Source organism: Thunnus albacares, chromosome 14, assembly GCF_914725855.1.
Source record: "Thunnus albacares chromosome 14, fThuAlb1.1, whole genome shotgun sequence".
Lineage (NCBI taxonomy): Eukaryota > Metazoa > Chordata > Actinopteri > Scombriformes > Scombridae > Thunnus > Thunnus albacares.
In genome coordinates, this window is record NC_058119.1 from 25,787,273 (window position 1) to 25,801,070 (window position 13,798).

Genomic DNA, 13,798 nt, shown 5'->3' on the forward strand with positions numbered 1-13,798 from the left:
GTGTGTGTGTGTGTGTGTGTGTGTGTGTGTCATAGGGCACACAGTGTGTCTGGCATAGAAATGACACTCCAAAGCCTGGTAAATTACATTAGCAATTCTCTTTCTTCTACTCATTTTTATCAGGAAAAGGTGATCTACAAGGAGGGAAGGTAGGTGAATAAAACATTCCACGTTTTCAACCTGAGAAAGTCTGTCACTATCCACAGAGCAAACTTAAAATGCTCATTTTGACACCCCATGTGAGTATTTTGCATTTGTTGTATTTCACTTTATGCAAGTGATGTATGGCGTATTTCTGTGCCCCCCCCCCCACACATTGTCGATTTCTGTCACGCTCACCTTGACGTCAGAGGCATATAGCAGCTGCTCTCCATCTCACCATGAAGTAGAGCGTTTCTTTAACAATGACATGAATCAGGTCAATATTTCATTCGAAATGCAGGGCTTTAAGACATGATGAGGCAGGGAGAAAGCTGTGGCTGTTTGTGGCTCAACTTCAGGATGAGACTGAGGTTTGTGAGCCGTGTAGAGTCTGAACACTTCAAATGCAATACAAAATAAAAAAAAAAAAAACGTTTTTATTTTATGTAGTGTGAAAATTTGAGCACTGGAGAGTTTTTTTTGCAGTCGGTTGAGCAACTTTATGAAACACAAATTCACAAACTCCCATTTAGCAGGCTGCAGATTCTCCACAAGTGGGAGCTGTTAGCTGTCAAGGAATGTTTGTATGTATTCAGTCAGCAGAATCCCTTTCTGAACTCACTCATCTAATATGCTCTTTCTCTCTGTCTCCCCATCCTTTACTAGCGCTTTCTCAAAAATTTGTTAGTTCACTCACCTACAAACATGAAGTCAGTTGAGGCACTTATTCACTTATTTCCTGAAGACTCCTCCTTGTTCTACTGTAGCTCGGAATATACCTGATTTGTACCTTGCGTCGCACAAATGAATAAATAGAAATGTGTTAATCTTTAGTGAGGATACTGCTATGAACCAATAGCCCAGTATGTAAGTTAGCTGTCAGTTTGCGTACACTGCACCGAAAGATATTTTTTGAAACATTTTTCATCTCGAAGAGGTTTGTCTTTGGCTCAGTTTGTGCTCTCTATAGAGCGCATCTGCATTTGTTTGCCTTCATTTGTGTCTGCTCCAGCCCAGTATGCCCAGTATGTCCACTGAACCATTCTGCACCTCATGATTTATGTCCAATGCCAATATTCAGTGCCAGTGCAAGAAGTGGCTTGAGTTAACTGCAATCTTTCCCAAACCTTTAGTACATTAATTTAAAAATATCATTGTTGCCAAACACATTTTCTATATTGTAGAAAATGAGAATTAAAAATACATTGGCGCTGGATAATATAAACCTTCACTGAACTGGGTTTCCCATATTGACTTTCTGCAATAGGGATTTTCCAATGACAATATATGCACTTGTGCCACCACTAAATTTTGCTCCATGTTGCATCCAGATGGTAAGAACTAACCAAACACCTTCCCTACTATGGATAGGAGAGACTTTTGTACGAAGCTCTCCAAACCTACATTCTCTCCTTGTGGGAAAGTTGATCATCTCCTGTCGTCTCTTTTCACCTTTTGTGCCCTACAAACGTGTCATTCACCATCTCTGTCAAAGTCACATTAGTATCACATGTCCCATCTTCTCTGCAGCCTCATGAGTGTAACCTCCCTGAACTCCCACTCTAGTTATATGAAACAGTGTCCAGTGGGAGTGTTTCAGCACAACCTTCATTCACAATTGAGGGTTGATTTATGTCTGAGACAAACATGTTACACAAGCAGTTTGATTCAATGTTATTTACAATATGTTTGCTCTTACTGCAGTTGAAATCTCTCTTGAAAACTGGTGAATTTACGAACACAGAAAGGTTTCAGTTTGTGTGGAGGGTCGATGAGTTTATGTAAACACCAGGGTGAAGTAGACATTGTGGTAGTCTAGTATGAAGGTTGAAAGCATCTCTTATTAGCATTCATCTAACTGAAATGTAAATTGAAATGTTTCTATTTTCTAAAATGTGCATAAATAACGTCAAAATTCGTTGCCAAATTTACAAGTAAAACTATATTTTCTATACTAATGAAACTACCTTTGTTTATAATTGTTTTCTGAATGATTGTCATGTATATAAAAACACCAACCTTAGAAGAAAACTGTTATTCATGTGTTTACCTGTGTTGTCTCCACTTGATAAAACTCACGTTTGTGAAACTTTTGAGGGTCAGTGAAGATTACTCAACATTTCAAACTGTGAGGTTTCTCATGCACAGTAGCAGATAATAAAGTTTTGTCTGATATCCTGTCTTACCTGAGATGAAGTGGCTGAAAAGTTTTCCCAGTGACGATGTCATAACCAAATAGGCTCGTAGGCTTGAACCTGTTTGTCACTCAAAAGTGTCCTTGAGTGAGACAGAGTGAGTGAAACGAGACTCCTGTCGTTCCAAGTTGCTGCTGACCTGTCACCTGAACGTTACAGTCCCCATAAAAAGAAATTTGTTTTCACTATATGTCATAATTTCTCTAATTAAAAAATAAACGACATGTCAAAGTGTCCTTGAACATGACAATGAGCGATAAATTACTCTTAACGAGCAGGCCAGAGTCTGCCACAATCTGTGTTTTTGCGTGGGTGGATGAAAATCTGTTTTTTTTTTCCTGAGCTCTGGTGGTTTAACTTCTCCTCTTGCTGCAGTGATGTACAACATTTTGACCTCTAACCGCACCTATGATCACACCTTTGTGTGATCACAAGTACAAAAGAGAACACCTGACCACACTGAGCTGTGATCTAATCACTGTACTCCAGTGTAATGCTACACCACTGCTGCACACGGTGTGGAAATAGCATGTTGTTGTCAGGGTTATGAGACTGGGTGCTGAACACAAACCATACTGAAGGAAACTCCATGAAAAATGCATCTGAAGAGCATTCTTGTAGTCAACTTTGACTCATTACAATTACAATGAACTTTATTAGAAAGGCGACTCCAGGGGCCAGTTTCACCAAAATATTTTCTTGCATTAATTTTGACACATTTAAAGGGGACGAATCATAGACATTTCCAGGTCTATGTTTTCATTCTGGGGCTTTATTGGAATATCTTCGACATATGCATGATTTGCAGTTCAAAAAACTCCTTATTTAATTTGTACTGACACTTTATGCAGCCCCTCAGTTCAGGTGCTATCTGAAACAGTCTCCTGTTTAGCTCCTGTCTCTTTAAGGCCGCCCTCTACAGAGGCTACGTAAACTAACAGCAGTAGTAGGATTTTACTTCTTGTTCTCATTCTTTACTTGAAATATAAACTTCTGAAATACATCAGTACATGTTTGAGACCGAATTCAATCCGAAACATGCAAGTGGACAACATGAACAACCTTAGCAACAAACGCTAGGGAACGGACGGCTGTTTGTGGGCCTGCACGAACAATCTGACATAATGAGGACGAAGGAGAGGTAACATTGCAAACATAGCTTTCAGAGCAGGCTGAAGCCTTGACTTTTGACTTGAAGGCAGCATTTTTACTGTTTTGAAACTTTGACCATGGTTAACATAGACATAGACATCTGATATAATAACAGTATAAAAACCAAACACAATATCACAAAAAGCATGATATGTCCTCTTTAACAAATTCCATACGTTTGCAGTCTGCATGTAAGCAGTGGTCACAAATCGCTTTAAATGGGCATCAGGTTTGTGCTGGAAAAAGTATCAAAACTTCCAAAGAAACTTCCAAACACCTCCTACAGCATTCTCCTCTGTCCCTTTGTATGTATACGTATGTATTCACTGTGTATTCACATAAACACACTGCTTCCATTACTTACTTGTGTCACATATGACCAATTTAAGCAAGCCTAGTTGCTATTAATACCCAACAACAGAGAGGATTGTTTCTACTGGCGCACACACACACAAACACAGCAGGCCTTCAGCTGCTGGCTGTCAGCTGAGTTAGTGAGGAAAAGTTAAAGACTGCTGGCATTAAACACAACTTGTCCTTTGCTACTGAAATACTCAAACACACACACACAAAACTGACACACTCAAACTGACAGACGTAATCACAGCCACTCGAACACACACACACACACACACACACTGATCTCTGATTCATTAGAGATCTGCTGGCAGGTCTCAAGCAGAACATAGGATGACTGCTGCCGCTGGCATCCTAAACAGCCACACACATACGCTTTGTGTCCCCTACTTAGACTGACTCGTGCACACAATAAATTGTGTTAGATATCTGTCACAAACGGCTAAAGGAAGTGCAAACTGCACACGTACGTATGAACACACACACACACGTGCTGACAGAGATTGATTGGATGAGAGAAGGAAAGCTGTGAGTGTGTGTGACATTAGAGATCACCTAGGAGATGGGAGACCGCACACACACACACACACACACACACACACACACACACACACACACAGAGTGACAAGAACCAGAGCAGAGCCGTGCCAAGGCAAATGAACCCATCTGAAATGCAATCCCCATGGTCTTATAAACACACATACACACACACAAACAGGCCAGCTGAGCAGTCCCTGCTTTCTCATTACCGCAGATGGATAGATAGATGGTGGAGGCGAGGGAGGGGAGGGGAGGGTTGGAAGTGATGGGGTGTAGGCACTAAAAACAGGAGGGAAAGACGGAGGAGAAAAAAGGAAAAGAAAACAGTCGAGGAGGGAGGAAAGGGAGGAAGGAAGGTAGCGAGACGAGCGTAAAGAGGAGGAAGAAGCCGGCTGGGATCTGCAGATGATAGAGAGAGAGAGGGAGGGATGAGAAGATGATGTGAGATTGTGTTGAGAGCTATATTAGGCAGAGCAGGGTGTCTGGCTATATGGCAGGGGAAATTGGTGTGTGTGTGTGTTTGTGTGTGTCGCTCTGGTGGTGGAAATTGGTGTCGGCAGGACCCCAAATGGCTGTTTTCCTGCCTGACAGGAGATAAGAGGGGGAAAAAATATATAAACAAGGTAGCAAGATCGCAGGAGAGAGAGAGGGGGAGAAGAGAGGAAAGTAAACAAGAGCAGAGGAAGAGAAGGAGGAGAAGCGGGGAGAAAGTCAGCAGAAGGGAGGAGGTGGAGGAGTGGAAGACAATGAAATGAGGAAACCATAGAGGGATTGAGAGGAGGGTAAAAAGAGATGAGGGGAAGAGATGTCAGGAGAGATGAAGATAGAAGAGAGGAGAATTTAATTTTAAAATGACCTTTATTTAACTATGAGGGATATGCCATACGAACAGAGACGCTTTCTAAATTTTGCATGTGAAGAATCAATAGAAACTTTAACCACTGGCACAACTATTAACACACTGTCCCAGCAAATATATGAGCCTGAAGAACCTCAGTCTATCCACTGCCTGATAATGGACATGCTTCACCCTGAGGCGAGATGCCACCAGGCCCTCAGTCATCTGCTCAGGGTCCACACGACCCACACCATACTTTATTGTTCCTGGATATCCAGATGGCCTGTTTAGCCAGCCCTGATACAAAGTTAATCCGTGTATAAACATTTTAAAGACCATGATTTCGATCCAAAAACAAATAACTCAAAAGAAAAAAAACTTCTACAAATCCTAAAACTACAACCTTAATAACCCAAAACAACTAACGAAAATGAAAAAGGACTGAGATATGTGTCTGTTTGTGGCTTTCGTCCCATGTAAGATCTTCCACTAGTGTTCAGCTACCTGCTTGTACATGGAACACCAGCCAACCCTGTCAGGGTAAAATCTGGGCCAAAAACCTCAACCCACCTCGACTCCTTAATCCTTACCAGAGAGCACAGATTGAACACTTTGATACAGATCTGGCACCAGCTATAATGGGCACTCAGACCAAGTCTATGTGCCAGTGAGACATGAAGCACTATCCAAAAGGTCCAGTAAAAACATATGTAAGTTTTATGGTTTATCAGATGCCAAACAGATGCACAGCAGTTTATAATACCCAGAGACAACTCACAGTGGAAATCTATTGTGGCGATCGCAACGTAAACAGAAATATTCAGTGAACTAAGACACGGTGGACATGCACACGACAGCTAGAATGCCAGCCATGACAGAGCCTGAATGCCATGCAGTCAGATGCTGTGGACGTCGTCCAACTGCAGCCGTAGGCAGGTAAACATCACCTGCACAGGTCCAATACCACCCTGACCAGAATAAGTTGACAAGAGCCTTCTGCAACCGCTCATCTATAGGCCCCTTGGTGGAAGGAGGACAGCCGGCCTGTGCCGAGTTATAAACAACCAGAACAACAGCTTGGGTAACAATCATTTCCATTTAGACAACCTGGCACGTACTGTCTCCACCACACTATCCCAGGTTTTGTTTCCTGTATAAATAAATCTCTAAAGCACTCCTGGAACCTTCATACCTTCTGTCCTCTACCAACGGCGCCCTAAGCCGACTGGCTACAGCCCCACACCTCCACTCTCCCAGGTCTCGCTCTTCACCCAGGTGACTGGTGCAGACGAGACTGTTTTTATCTGCACCATCCACATATGCAGACTAGTTTATGGAAGGACTGAGAGAGTCCAGTCAGCCTGAGCCAGCAGAGATTAGGAGCAAACTTGACATGTCACACAATAGTCTAAACTATGTTTTTGATACTTTTCCTGTTATAAAATAAAGCATAGAATCATTAACACATTAATACTTGTATTCGTGTTTAAAGACTGAGAATGTTGACACAAACCATCAGTACCGAAAGCCTACATGTGAGTGTACAGAATGTGTACAGCTCTTCTGCTTTGGTGTACCGTTGAGGGAGCAAAAGCTTGGCAAGAGAGAAGGTGGCGGGTGACCGTGGTCATGGGTCAGATCCAATCCCAAGATGCTTTGTGGCGTGAGCCACAAGGAAAGCTGCCCCATGTTTTTCTCTCTGTCAGCCTCTCTCCAGATTCACTCTCACCTTACAAGTTGACCTTTGTCTCAATACGGTGAAAACACACACACACACACACACACACACACACACACACACACACACACACTTAACATTTAATAACAGGTGTAAAGAAAAGCCTCACTCACAGTATGAGATGCTGCCATATTTATCTATTTGTATGTGTATAAACCTTTGTGTATGTTTTTGTAATCACGTGTGTAATCATGTATGAGTGTTTTGTTTGTGTGTGTGAATATGTGTGTGTGTGCGTGTGTGTGTGGTTCAGGAACACTGTGTCCACTCACCTGAACACATCAAATCAAGGTATTGAGTTTTAGCTCAGCAGGATGTTGGAATAAAACCAAGACAGTATGTTTCTGTTCAATAATGAAACACACTTCACGTTAGCAACCTCTGACATCACACAATGTGTTTAGCTTTGGAATTTATTGCTCCAAAGACTCAGAAACATGTTTAACACAGGTTGTTTGATGTGGCTAATGGGTTAGCAAACAGTAAGTAAATCAGAGAGACTGAAAGCTAAATGTGCTCCACCTACAGCGCAGAGAAAAAAAAACATGTTTTCCATGGCATTTACTGTGCCATACTCAGTAGGTAAATGTCACAAAACAGACAAAGTGTAGCAGAATAAATAGCAACTGTAGTTTTTTTTTTTTTTTTTACTATAGTTAAACTGTTTCGGTACTTAAAATATGAATTATTAAGTCACATTGTCTTGAAATAATTTAATTTCTTTGCAACTTTCAGTTTTTAACAGATGAGCTGCAGTTGGGACTGTGTGACTGAATGTACTGTAAATAATTATATATGTAAGTAAAGCAGGGGACTTGGGGCCAGACTTGGCCTGTGAAACATTTTCATAAGACCCCCCACATCTTTAGAATTGTTTGTCAGATCTGGCCCATAAAATATTTTTTATTTCATTTCAGTAATTATAGAGTAATCATTTATTTTTAGCAAGGCTGCAAAAACCCTGCTACTAACTTGTCTATATTTAGCTTTAACCAACAGCAACCAACAGCTCACTAGACAACAAAATGTCTCTTTCTAAACCTAAAAGAAAGGCTGACCTGGGACACAGAGTTTAATCTGACTGCTAATCTGAGCTTTTGTTGTTTGAGACCCTGAATTTATACTAATATATGAATATACAATACATAATTTGCAAAGTAAAGTCATGTGTGAACTTGAATAAGAATCAGGTGAAGTAAATTAATGAATACATATTAAAAAAGCTTTCTTCTGTTCATTACCACACTGAGATTGACCTTTAATTTAAAAAAGCAGAGACAGAGAGGTCAACACAACGCCTGAGACAATTCAGACAGCTAGCTTAGCAGCAACTCCACTCCCAACAGTATTTTTCTTGTCACTGTTGTTCCTTATAACGCTCAGCCATGTTATCCAGAACAATTTTGTCCCAGCTACCATTTCCCGCCTCTGCTGAAAGCGACACACCTTCAAAAAAACAGACGTCCGTGTGTAATGGCTGTAAGGCAGCAGAAAAAGAAGAGAAAAAAATTGGTGCTTTCGCTCTCTTTCAGCATTGGGTAGATTGCCCTTCACAGTCTAATGAGTTCTGAAGGAGTTGAGCATAAAATGGAGAGAAAGACATTCACAGGCCAGCAGGCTGACTCATAAATAACACACCTGAGAGCAGAGGAGGGAGGAAGGGAAGATGGAGGGAGGGATGGGCACAGATATGGAACCTTTAAAAGTAGTGAAATATATACATCAATGCACACAAAAGCAAAAGCCTGCTGCAGCGTGCTGAAAGAAAGGGGGAGAGAACGCTATTAACAAATGGAGAGGAAGAGAAACAGCTTTTTAAAAAAAAAAATGTAAGTCACTTTTCAATAAATACACACAAACACATCGAGAGGAGGAGAGAAAGAGCTTTTAAAAAAGTTTTATATAAATACACACAAATGCAAGTAACAACAGTATGTAACGGAGGGAAAGCGAAAGATCAATAGAGAGTGAGATAAGTTACAAAATATTTTCAATTTACTGTACAGATGGACACAAGTTTTTATCGTTATCATGCAAAATCTATATAACAAAATTTTTTATTTTGATTTTTGCCACTAGGGGGCAGAGGAACACCATTAAACCTGTCAGACACTTAACTGCAACATTATCAACTCATAGCTTTTCTGGCTAACTGTCAGAAACCTCTTGCCTGTTTACACATTATACAGACATGGCACAACATTTGCAATTATTTGGAATTTTTGTTAGTTTTTGTCCACATGAAGAGTGCACATGCCATATTCGCTCTCCTTTTAGCTCGATTTTGGTCTCCACCAGCTCCTGAGAAAAATGTCTGACTCCTGACCTGCTAGATATTCCACTTTCACATCAGAGATGTTTGGAATTTTTTACTGAAAGCAGCTGCCTGCTGCTTCTGGAAACAGGTTGATAAGAGCAGTGAGACTGAACCACACAGTAAATGTACAACAAACCCAAAACAATGAGCTAAAAGAGACTAAAAAGATCCCAAAAAGTGCCAAATTGGGGTAAATTCTGTGTAGGTTTGTCTCGTTGAGCAATCCCTTTCAATTTTCTTATCTAATTCTGGCACCATCCTGCTTTTAAACTACTTAAAAATGTAATTTGATAAACTCAAAAATGCACTGGGGTTACACTGAAACAAAGGCAGTATTTTATATTTCCTGACAAGCTGACATTTTGGAGATATAGTACAAGGCTTTTACTGTGGGGCACCATTGATATTCAGGTAAGCTGTAACACTGTGGAGGGAGAAAGAAAGATGGAAGGATGTACATGAATGCGTATATAGATGCATTCAAATAGAAAAACCTGTGCGCATACAGAGAACAGAGAGAATGAGAGACAGGGGAGCAGCGGGATCTCCATAAGTAGTTTGTCTACATGGATGCGCACACATGCATAGTCTTATGCATGAACACAGACAGACAGACAGACAGATAGACAGACAGAGGTAGAGCGTGCAAACGGTCCGGCATATGCTGGGTAGTTTACATATAGCCAGAAAGACTGAGAGTCATTGAGGCAGAGAGAGCAGCAGCAGACAGGACAGACAGAGGAGGAACATGACTCTGCATACAAACACATGGAAAGTGACAAAGGTGATTTTGAAGAAGAAACAGCTTTGGTTCCATTTTAAAAGTGGACAGATATGTTTCAAATGATTATATCTTCATATACGTATATGCTTACAGTGTAGGACACACACATTAACATAAACAATGTTTTACAGCCCATAGCATTCATGCAATGTGCTGCTGTCACACATACAGTAAAGGGAATTGCAGCGCAGCTTGAGTTTCAACTGCCTGTCACTTTTGTTTTCTCCTTAAACACTGCGACAGTCACTCTGGTTTTGTTTACATACCAAGTAACTGAATCCAATCAATTTTTCATTCTGTTTTGTTTTGATCGTCTTGACAGCGTACATCCACTAAACTTGTTTGCATGCATGTCAAAGCTTCAGAAAAAGCATGCGTGTGTACTGTGTCGTCTGTAAACATGAGATTAAATTGAGTTAAATGAGGCTGTTGTTATTTGTAGTTTTGCATCACCTTTTGGTTGATAAGCGCTCTGTTCTGTGGTCTGTGGTGTTTTTTTCTGCATGTATGCCAGGAGAGTTTTGCCAGGAAAGTGTGATAGATGTACCCAAAATCTCTTTATATAAAAAAACATAATAACCTTCTTTAACGTCTGAATGCTTTAACCTTCATTTTCACATAATTTTTACGGCTTGACAGACCGCTTGTGGTTCTGTACAAGCATCAGATTTATGGAGTGAGAACGATGACCTATTAAGAGGTTTGCTTGGGGGAAATCAATCCGACTGAAACACCCCAAAAATCTCTTTCTCACGCTGTTTTTTAGTCTTTGTGAACTGTTTGAGCTCCCTGCAAGAGAAAGAAAATGCAGCTATTGTGAAAAAAACCGAAAAGGTCACGTCAAAACAGAGAATCTGAACCTGAACTGTGAGCTTTTATTCAGTTTTTCCTTTTTAACCCTTCCTATGATGATGCTGAGAATTTTGAAACAGTCATGTTAGACTGTTACTTTGTTCCACTTTCAGGTTATATTTTCTTTTTAACATATATGTTTTACACATCAAACACTCTATATGTTCTGTCTGTTGTCGTGACAAACAGGAGGCAAACAGATGCAGTCAGCCGTGACAGAAATGGATTTAGATGTCCTCGCCTCACAACCCCGCACTCAATTAAATATAAAAACATTACAAGAGTACATAAACCCTCCTGTCATGTATACATCTTATTATCAATGACAGTGAGGTAGGGGGGGTTTTTGGGGTCTATATGTTTGTTGTCTGTGGCCTGTGATGAGCAAGAATCTAACGAGAGCCGGCGAAACAAGTTTATGATATTTGTCAATTAACATGACTCAAAAAATTGTCAGATGTCACTGAATTTTTGTTTTTTGTGAAATGTCTAAGTAGCTATCTGATAGATTACCATGAAATTTGGTTCAGACATTCATGTTCCTAAGAGGATGAATCTACTTAATGGATTGGCACAAAACTTTGTACATTTGTTTATTTTATGCCATTTACACATAGAAAAACACACTTTTACATACATATACTCAGCTGTACATGGATTTAAAGTAAACAAGAAGATGAGAAGCTAAAACTCAAGACAAAATTAACAGAATTTCATTAAATAAAAACAACAAGGGGTGGAAAGGCTACTGCAAAATAAAGAAGAAAAAAAAAAGAATATTCCCAGAAGAAGATAATTCCCAGACATGTAACCTAATAACGTTGGTGTTCCCCTGACTTTTCCTCCAGCCAGTCCATGAGGTTGGCATTTATGGTTTAAAATTACCATCCAACTTAGACATTTCTGCTTCCCTCAGGATGATTTATAACAACTCTGAACCTCTGACTTTTCATGTAGCAGCATCATCAAGTCAACTTTGTCCAATACTTTGGGGGTTTTTTTTTGTTTGGTTTACAGCCCAGCTGAGTCACTAGCATGGCAGTAAACACTTCGTGTTGTTGGGGTTCACATCCCGCGTGTGGTTTGGTTTAGGCAACAAAAGCACTTTGGTAAAGCTTAGGGAAAGAACATGGTTTGGTTATAAACACGTCCTGCCTCATGTTTTGAGTCACTTTTGTCTTTTTCAATATTAAACCAAACCACAATCATTCCCTGACTCTAAATCCTGTGAGCGCTGAAACATAACCATAAAAAAAAAAGTTGAATTATGCTTTAGTCACTACCAAGGGATATTATAGGAAAAAACATTGACTGTGAATATTTTACCTCAGTTCTTTATGAACATTTTGAAAACTGGCAGATCAATCATTAAAAACATCCTGCAATTATGTCGACAAAAATGCATTTGCTGTTATAAATTCATTATGCTTCATTGTAATTTCAAGGAGACAGAATAGCTGCTGAGGTGGAGGATCTAAATCTTTAGTCTATGTAAGTTTTAAAAAATGGCAAAAAAGTAAATGTTAACAAACTTCAGTACATACATAAAGTGCATGTACTATGTGGCGATCACCCAAATTATAATTAATGATAGTTATGTCAATTAACATACTACGTTATACAGGGTATTGGTAAATAATGTTTTTTTATTTCTTTGTCAGTTATGTTATTTTCATGACTATATGATTTGTTTTATGTATCATCTCAAAATCATACATTCATACTCATAATTGTGTGTTTTTTTACTCACCTCCACACCCCGCCAGCCCAGTCAGCCAGTGATATGGCTCTGTTTTGCTGTTTTTTGGAGTCCGGCCTCTTACGTTTTACGTGTCAGGTGATGAAAAATTCAGTACGGTGTCTGACGCCAATGAGTGAGGAGCAGGGGAGACGTTCAACCTCCGTTTGTAAGCCTACCTCTGGCATTCTGCGCACGTTTCAGTCCGCGTTGATTCATGTTCACCTTGTGCGCCCTCGTGCAGCTTGTCCTCATACTCTTGTCCACATAGTTAGTACATAGTACGTAATTAGTACTAATATAGTAAGTACATACTGTACTAACATAGAAAACTACGTCTCTGAATTATTTCATTATTCAGTATTAAATAAAAACCTCTGTTCTTAAATGATCACACCGTGACCTTTGATAGCGAGCGAGAGCAAAAGACGGCTGTTGCTACAGAAAATACTTATGTCCATACAGTATATCTGCCTAATATTACCTGATATTACAAATGGAAGATGGTGTTTTTGTAAGTTTTTGTAATGCTGTCTGAATACCTAAATGAATGAAGTAAAAGATCCACCAGGCCTCATAATCATCCCTCCTTTTCCTTCCTCTTGAGTGAAAGAAAGCAGTGAATGACCTCTCTAGCTCCTCTCCATCTTTACCTCTTCTCTGTTGTCGCTGTCGCACAAAAGGCAAAGGCGAAAGGAGAGAATCAGCGCTCAAATACATTTCTTTTTTTCCTCTCCCTACATCAGCACAAAAGGGCTGTATGACATGAATGAAAGCCTGAATTGAGTTGAAAAGTTTCAAATGGCTGAAAGGAAAAAAAAGGGGAGAAATTCGAACCAAACAGCCGACTGGCAGTGAAAAAGACTGCAGTGGCTCTCAGTGGCTGGCGAGTAGCTAGGTGCTTTTTGCCAGGTGCTTTTTCAGAGTTTCATATGAAAAGGCTGCAATATGTGCACAGCAACACTTGGGAATTTGAAACCAAACTGGAGGCACAATGAATAACACATGTTGGTGCTGGTTTTGTATAGATTTCTGTCTAGTTTTCACTGGAACGGATAAGTAAAGTAATATTTTTTATTTTTGGCTAAAAGCTGGCGTTATAAGATCCTGTCCACACGAGAAAAATGACAGCTTTGGTTGTTTGTT

General features: G+C 40.0%; 2 long non-coding RNA genes across 2 annotated transcripts in view; both read right to left on the bottom strand.

The window, feature by feature from the left end:
* LOC122996544 overlaps positions 1-2,601 on the bottom strand; it is a 31,408-nt gene extending 28,807 nt beyond the window's left edge. Inside the window, exon 1 of the long non-coding RNA XR_006407026.1 lies at positions 2,328-2,601. This is a non-coding gene — a long non-coding RNA (uncharacterized LOC122996544). The remainder of the gene's footprint in view (positions 1-2,327) is intronic.
* Positions 2,602-11,500: 8,899 nt separating this feature from the next.
* Positions 11,501-12,711, bottom strand: LOC122997186. Its single transcript, XR_006407171.1, has 3 exons — positions 12,665-12,711; positions 12,241-12,293; positions 11,501-12,148 (listed from the first exon to the last, which is right to left on the bottom strand). It is a non-coding gene; the product is annotated as an uncharacterized LOC122997186 (long non-coding RNA).
* Between the last annotated feature and the right edge of the window lie 1,087 nt (positions 12,712-13,798).